A 6,176-nucleotide genomic window follows, 5' to 3' on the forward strand; every position below is an offset into this window, starting at 1 on the left:
ACCTTATTTCTGTGGGCTAGCTTTCATAGTAACAGAAAGCTCTGTTAGAATTTGGAGGGAGTGTGGATCAACAGATTGAGAGATTTATGAATAATATGAGCTATAATATAACCAGCAAGGCAGCTCATGCTGGTGTGCTGATGTATGCAATAGTGGTACAAATGTTACTGTGTTGACCAACTCCTTCTATTAGATTTAAGGTCTACTCCACAGAAGGCAACACATATGTGACATTGTGTATCTGGCAAATAAATAAATAAATAAATAAATCAAAGTATGATTGCAGAATGTGTAAGCCACAGATGTAAACCTACTTGTATTGTTTTGCTAAGGGAAAGCTGTGAAGTGGAAGAAGAAAGGTTGTAAGAGCCAGCTCTCATAGAGGGCTGTTGACAAGTAGTGTGTTCCACATGACAAAGCTGTTTCATTCATGAATCACAGCATATGTAGTTGTTTATATAAGCCCTACATAAGAAAAAAAAAGCCAATCAACCTCACAGAATTGTTAGGGAAGGAGTTCAGAGAGCCTTACCTCAGCTGAGGAGCTCTTGGCACTTGCTAATTTCCTGAGGGAGGTGCTGTCAGTTTGTAGGGATGTGCCCTATGCTCCAGTGGCTAAGTCTGTATGATCATATGCACTCTGGACTAGAAAATAAGACATGAAGTAGGAGAGAAGATGTGAGGATTATGGAAGGAGCAGCACTAACTAGATAATAAGCTACAAATAAAAATGAGACTTGAGGACTATGGAAGGAGTTAGAAAGGAGAAGTGGAGGCAGATATTATCTGCAGTTCTAGTATTCAACTTTTAAATGACCCGTTTTTAATCCAGTATATAGAAAAAGACATGTATATTATTTTGTAGGTGGATATACAGTGCTTTGTTTTGTTTCAGATAACCATTTATTGAAAAAGCTAACTTTCCTTTATTTCAGTACATGTTTTGACACCTTTATTAAAATTAGATGTTCATAGTTGTGTGAATTTATCTGACTCTTCCATTATGTGCCATGCTCTACATATCTAATTTTCTTCTAATATAATGTTACTTTAGACACTATGGCACTGTTGTGCAATTTAAGGTCACTTAAATATAATGCTTTGGCTCTTTTTTTCTGAATAGAATTGCTTTGTCTGAGCATGGTCTTTTGTATTTCCACATTAATTTTTGGATTCATTTTTATCTCATTCCTTGAAGAGTATCATAAGAAAATGTTTGATAACAATGAAGCTATCGGTTGATTTTAATAGAAAAAACCCATGAGTAGAAAAATACAGCAAATTAATAGACTTTATAAATATCGTGATCAAAAACATGGTGGTGTGGAAAAGAAAACTGTAGAAAATAGTCTATTCTCTTCATATTTATCTTTAAAACTAGTAAAAAGGAGATTTTGGTCAAGTGTAAAAAGCCTATCTCTCTTACAGGTTGCTGTGACTACTGCTATTATTCTCAGCAATGACATGACAATTGGCAGATCCAGCTGGTCTGTGAGGTAGCTAGTAAAGTAGCAGGAAGCCCTGTGGATGTCTCACATTGCTCCCTGAACCTGAAGGGAACAGTTTGAAGTTCAGAGACTCTTGACTCTATTTTCCGCATAAACTTCATCATCTAGTCATGGACCAAGAGTTAAATTCTGCTTCAAATGAGCGTCTGCTCGTAACAATTATGATGACGTGGACAGTATTACTCTTGTTTCTGATAATATTGTTCATAAAACTGTGTGTTGCTTTCTACTATTTCATTCGTAGAAGGCGCACCTTTTACAACATACTTTAAACAGTATGTGGCCACATTGGATCCCTCCACATATCAGCATTGGTGAAAAACATCAAACTCACAGGTCAGTTTTTATTTATGTTCCTAGTGAACTCGGAAACTTCTATACTTTCAAAAACTTATGGCAAGGTAGTATTAAACAGTCTGGCATAAATAGCATTATCTTTGTGAAAAGATTAAGGTCGTAGTGATTTTGATGTCTAGTGCTAGCTGAGTTATTTCAGAGGTCAGGATTTGAGAAAGATTTAATATAAAATTCAAAGAGAATTTGGGTAAACACATTTCAATTAAAGTATCATGGAATATTTAGTATATCTAGAAATATATCCTGTTTCTTTCACTAGTAATTGCAAACCAGTATATCTGAAACAAAATGGGAGAAATGATAGTTCTTCAGTGGCAAAGTTGAAAGACAATTTTGACAATATTTTAAATTATACTACATGATATTCAAAAAGAAAAATGTATGTTAACAACAAATGATTGAAAATAAAAGAGTAGCAATGAAAATATTTGCTTTACACTGACTATCCTTAAAAAGTACTTAAATAGAAATTGTAAGAATAAATATTTGAAAGAATATAGCTCAAATTTGATAGATATATATATTTATCATACTTTGAAATATGATTTTTTTTAAAAAAGTAAATATATTTTAGGATTTGTTCAGAAGACAAATCAAATTTTAAGGAAAATAATACAAGCTATAAAATGGATTGTTAGAAAATTTGCTATACTAGTCACTGATTTTTAAAAATGAGAAGTTTTAAAACCATTTCTATTTTATCTTTCTTCACAGGCAGATATGAAACCTAAATAAAAAGATCTCACCATCAACTATTATGTGGATCCATTTACTAAGTATTAGTGATGCTAAAACATGATTAAGATGTAAGTTTTAAAAAATGATTTTTAGCTTAGACAGTATAATTTTAACAACTAAAATCATGTAGATTGGAATATTAAATGTCTAGATATTAAATTGTGAGAGACCCTCATTTTGAAAGTTATAGTAGAAATTAGGCATATAACTATGGGTTAACTGTATATCCTTTAGTAATATCTAATTGCATATTTATTGTCTCTAACTATTGAATGTTTCACATCTCTAGGCTCTGTATGTGTGTGTGTGTGTGTGTGTGTGTGTGTGTGTGTGTGTATGTGTGTATGCTTGAGGTCCACTGAAAACATCTTTTAAAATTATTAATTAAAAGGTTTAGCTTTATCATCTTATATAGTTTTACATATAGAACTATCATTATTTATTTATTTATTTATTTATTTATTTATTTGTAAGGATGCATGGAATTGCCAGAATGGGTGAGAAAAATCTTAGGCAAAGATCATTGTTATAACATGGCTGGAAGAAAGAACAAATACAGACAAAAGAATGTTAAGAAGGTTAAACATAGACTCTTGTAGGCTAAATATAAGGATTGAACATGTTCTTGTTGGATTTACCAATGGGGGGGGGTCACTCAGGCCTTTTTGGAAAGCCTGAGTCTGTGGAGTGGAAGCAAATAAAGACAGATTATGATTGGTGGAAGAGTGAATGGGAGGTGCCTATAGGGGTTCATACAGAGCCTTGCCTAGTGAATCTTGACTGCAGAACTAGCATTTTTAAATTAGTATACAATATAATAGAATTTATCATACAGAAATACAATTGCCCCTTCTTCATTAAACTATTCTCCTTGTCCTTCTTTAACCCTGTCCAGATCCCCTTCCCCCCAAAAAATCTTCTCATAGTTTCTCATACACACATTTAAGTCTGCTTTATACCTGAGACAACTATGCAATATTTTCTTCCCTTTCCACATCATATATTTTAATGTTTCTGGCCATATTGCTTCAGATCTCTTATTTCTTCCAACACAGAACTCTTCATCTTTAACAGATATTTGTGCGTGTGTAAACACACACACACATACACACACACATGCACAAAATTTTTAAAAATGTTTCTTTTTCCCCTAAAGAAAACACCTCTTTATCCTGGATAGTATGTTTCAATGGACAAACCAAAGAAATTATCCTACATAAATCTATCTTGATGAACTAAGTTTTACTAGGCTTACACGAGCATGTATTATTCAACCATAGATATAAGAAAATAGTTGACTCCCAAACAGCAGCATCACTGAAAGATCTTACCCAGTGTGGAAAAACACTTTCTCTTAGCATCTACATAGTATCCCTCCTTCAGTTAACCTTTCATATTCTGTATACAATTTATATCTCCCAAGACCACTCACAGGGTATTTTTTCCCTTTAAGTTAGTTCTTGATTTCTCCAAAACATATCATCTGTTCTATTACTACTTGTGTGAACTTCCATGGTCTGTAAAGAATTAAGTTGGAATTTTGATGAGAATTGTGTTCAATCTATAGATTGTTTTTGGTAAGCTTGTAAGTTTTCTATGCCAATCCTACCCATCCATGAGCATGGGAGATCTTTCCAGCTTCTTATATTTTCTTCAATTTCCTTCTTCAAAGATTTGAAGTTCTTGTCATACAGGTCTTTCATTTAACCAGTATTTACATGGATTTCATATTAGCCCTCTCTCCTCCTTGTACTTGCTAATAGTTGACTGCCTATACATCTTTGAGGAAGAGGATGGAATTGTGACGTCTAATAGCTATAGAAACCATTAAATGCTTATGAATCTTGGAGAGATTTGAGGTATCATCTAACTTCATTTTTTTTCTGTTCCAACATGAAGTCCAAAGTAACACTCTCTTGAGTTTCTTTTGATTTAGTACAGTGACTGCCTCTTTTTTCATTCTTTTGTTTCTTATAACTTTTATGGTCAAGGAACTTATTAGAGGATCTGTAAGATATGTTATTCAAGGTATAATGTTTGGAACATGGTTTTCCATGCATGACACAAATATTGTCCTCTTGAATTATCAGCAGTTATGCTAACATGAAGGATAATTGCAAAAAATTATGCCCATTTACTTTTGGTCATAGAGGGGGCATGAATTCATGAATCTATTCCCTTTCATGAAGGTAAATAGGCAGTTAACACTTCATTGAGGTAGGGCCCCATGATGCTTCATTCTTCCCCAAGATTTATAGGCAGTTAACAGTTGGGCCCCATGATGCTTCATTCTTCCTCAAGATTTATAGGCAGTTAACAGTTTCTAATGAGATAAATAACCATGATTCATTGCACCTACTCAAAGAAATATAAGGCAGTTAAAAGTTAACAGTCACAAGGAGAGGGGGCTCATGAGGATTCAAACATCTCCACCAAGACTTAGATAGTTAAGAGTTTCTGTGAGGAAGGTCCTGCTAGGCCATACCTCTCCTCAGACATATAGAGACCGTTACCAGTTTCTAGGGGAGATAATTCATGAGGCCATTTACTTCTCCATCTTCACTTGTGTTGTACCACAGATTTTCACTTCTGCTGTATCAAAGCTGAGACCTGAGGAGTATCTTCTAACACATATATTTTACTCTTTGTCTATTCACAATTTCTGTTAAACAATTTCTAGTGCTAAATTCATGTTGCCACACTCATCCCCAAGGATACATAGTATATAGATCAGTAACAGTTCCCAGAGATGTGGGGGTGTTCTTCACTCTGTATGTGTGTGTGTGTGTGTTTGTCCTCACATAAATTGCCCATGATAAGTAGGCTTTTACCCATAGTTCTATAAATAACCCTAACTAAAATCTACTATTTTATCAAACTAAGCTCGAATGGAATTATTTCTTGAGTATATCACCATTTCCTGAAGTATATAGAGATTTATAGAGATCCCCAGGAAAAGACCTCACAGCATTTCATCCCCTGATGTGAGACATGCCAAAACCAACACAGTGTTTGAGATGATCCTTTTGTATTATTTCTGCTCTGTATAATGGGACATACAACTGAAGCTAAGCAGTCTGATGATAGAATGCCACATGCATGTGACTATAGCTGATCTCTATGAAGGCAGATGTCTGTGGGGAAAAGCCCAGAGTACTTATTTTTCTCTACAAAGTGTGGAGCTACAAAGTTCCTTCATGGCATGTATTACAAATATAAAGTTAGCCCTCAAACTATTGATTGACTTGAGAACATACTACTCTGAATATAAGTAGTATAGGACAGGTTTAAAACAGGTCAGAATGTCAGCCACATGGCCATTGCTGTGAACAGTACGATTTGCAACTATGTAGTTAATTTCATGCTGTTTTCTCAGAAAGGACTTGATCACCTATGGGAAAAATTACAAAATCAACACAATGCCTAAAACATGTGAATGATATACCCTGTATTGTTTTATGAATTGGCAGGGAAAGGAAGAGAGAGGCAAGAAAGACTGAAAGTCCAGATTAGATCTGTATTAAGAAGTGAACCCTGCTTGGAACTTTAAAACCCATGGGTGAAATCAAATAG

General features: G+C 34.3%; 1 long non-coding RNA gene across 1 annotated transcript; it reads left to right on the plus strand.

Moving 5' to 3' along the window:
* Positions 1–1,524: 1,524 nt before the first annotated feature.
* LOC116094695 lies at positions 1,525–2,618 on the plus strand. Its single transcript, XR_004120260.1, has 2 exons — positions 1,525–1,844; positions 2,580–2,618. It is a non-coding gene; the product is annotated as an uncharacterized LOC116094695 (long non-coding RNA).
* Positions 2,619–6,176: the final 3,558 nt, after the last annotated feature.

This window comes from Mastomys coucha, unplaced genomic scaffold (assembly GCF_008632895.1).
Source record: "Mastomys coucha isolate ucsf_1 unplaced genomic scaffold, UCSF_Mcou_1 pScaffold17, whole genome shotgun sequence".
Lineage (NCBI taxonomy): Eukaryota > Metazoa > Chordata > Mammalia > Rodentia > Muridae > Mastomys > Mastomys coucha.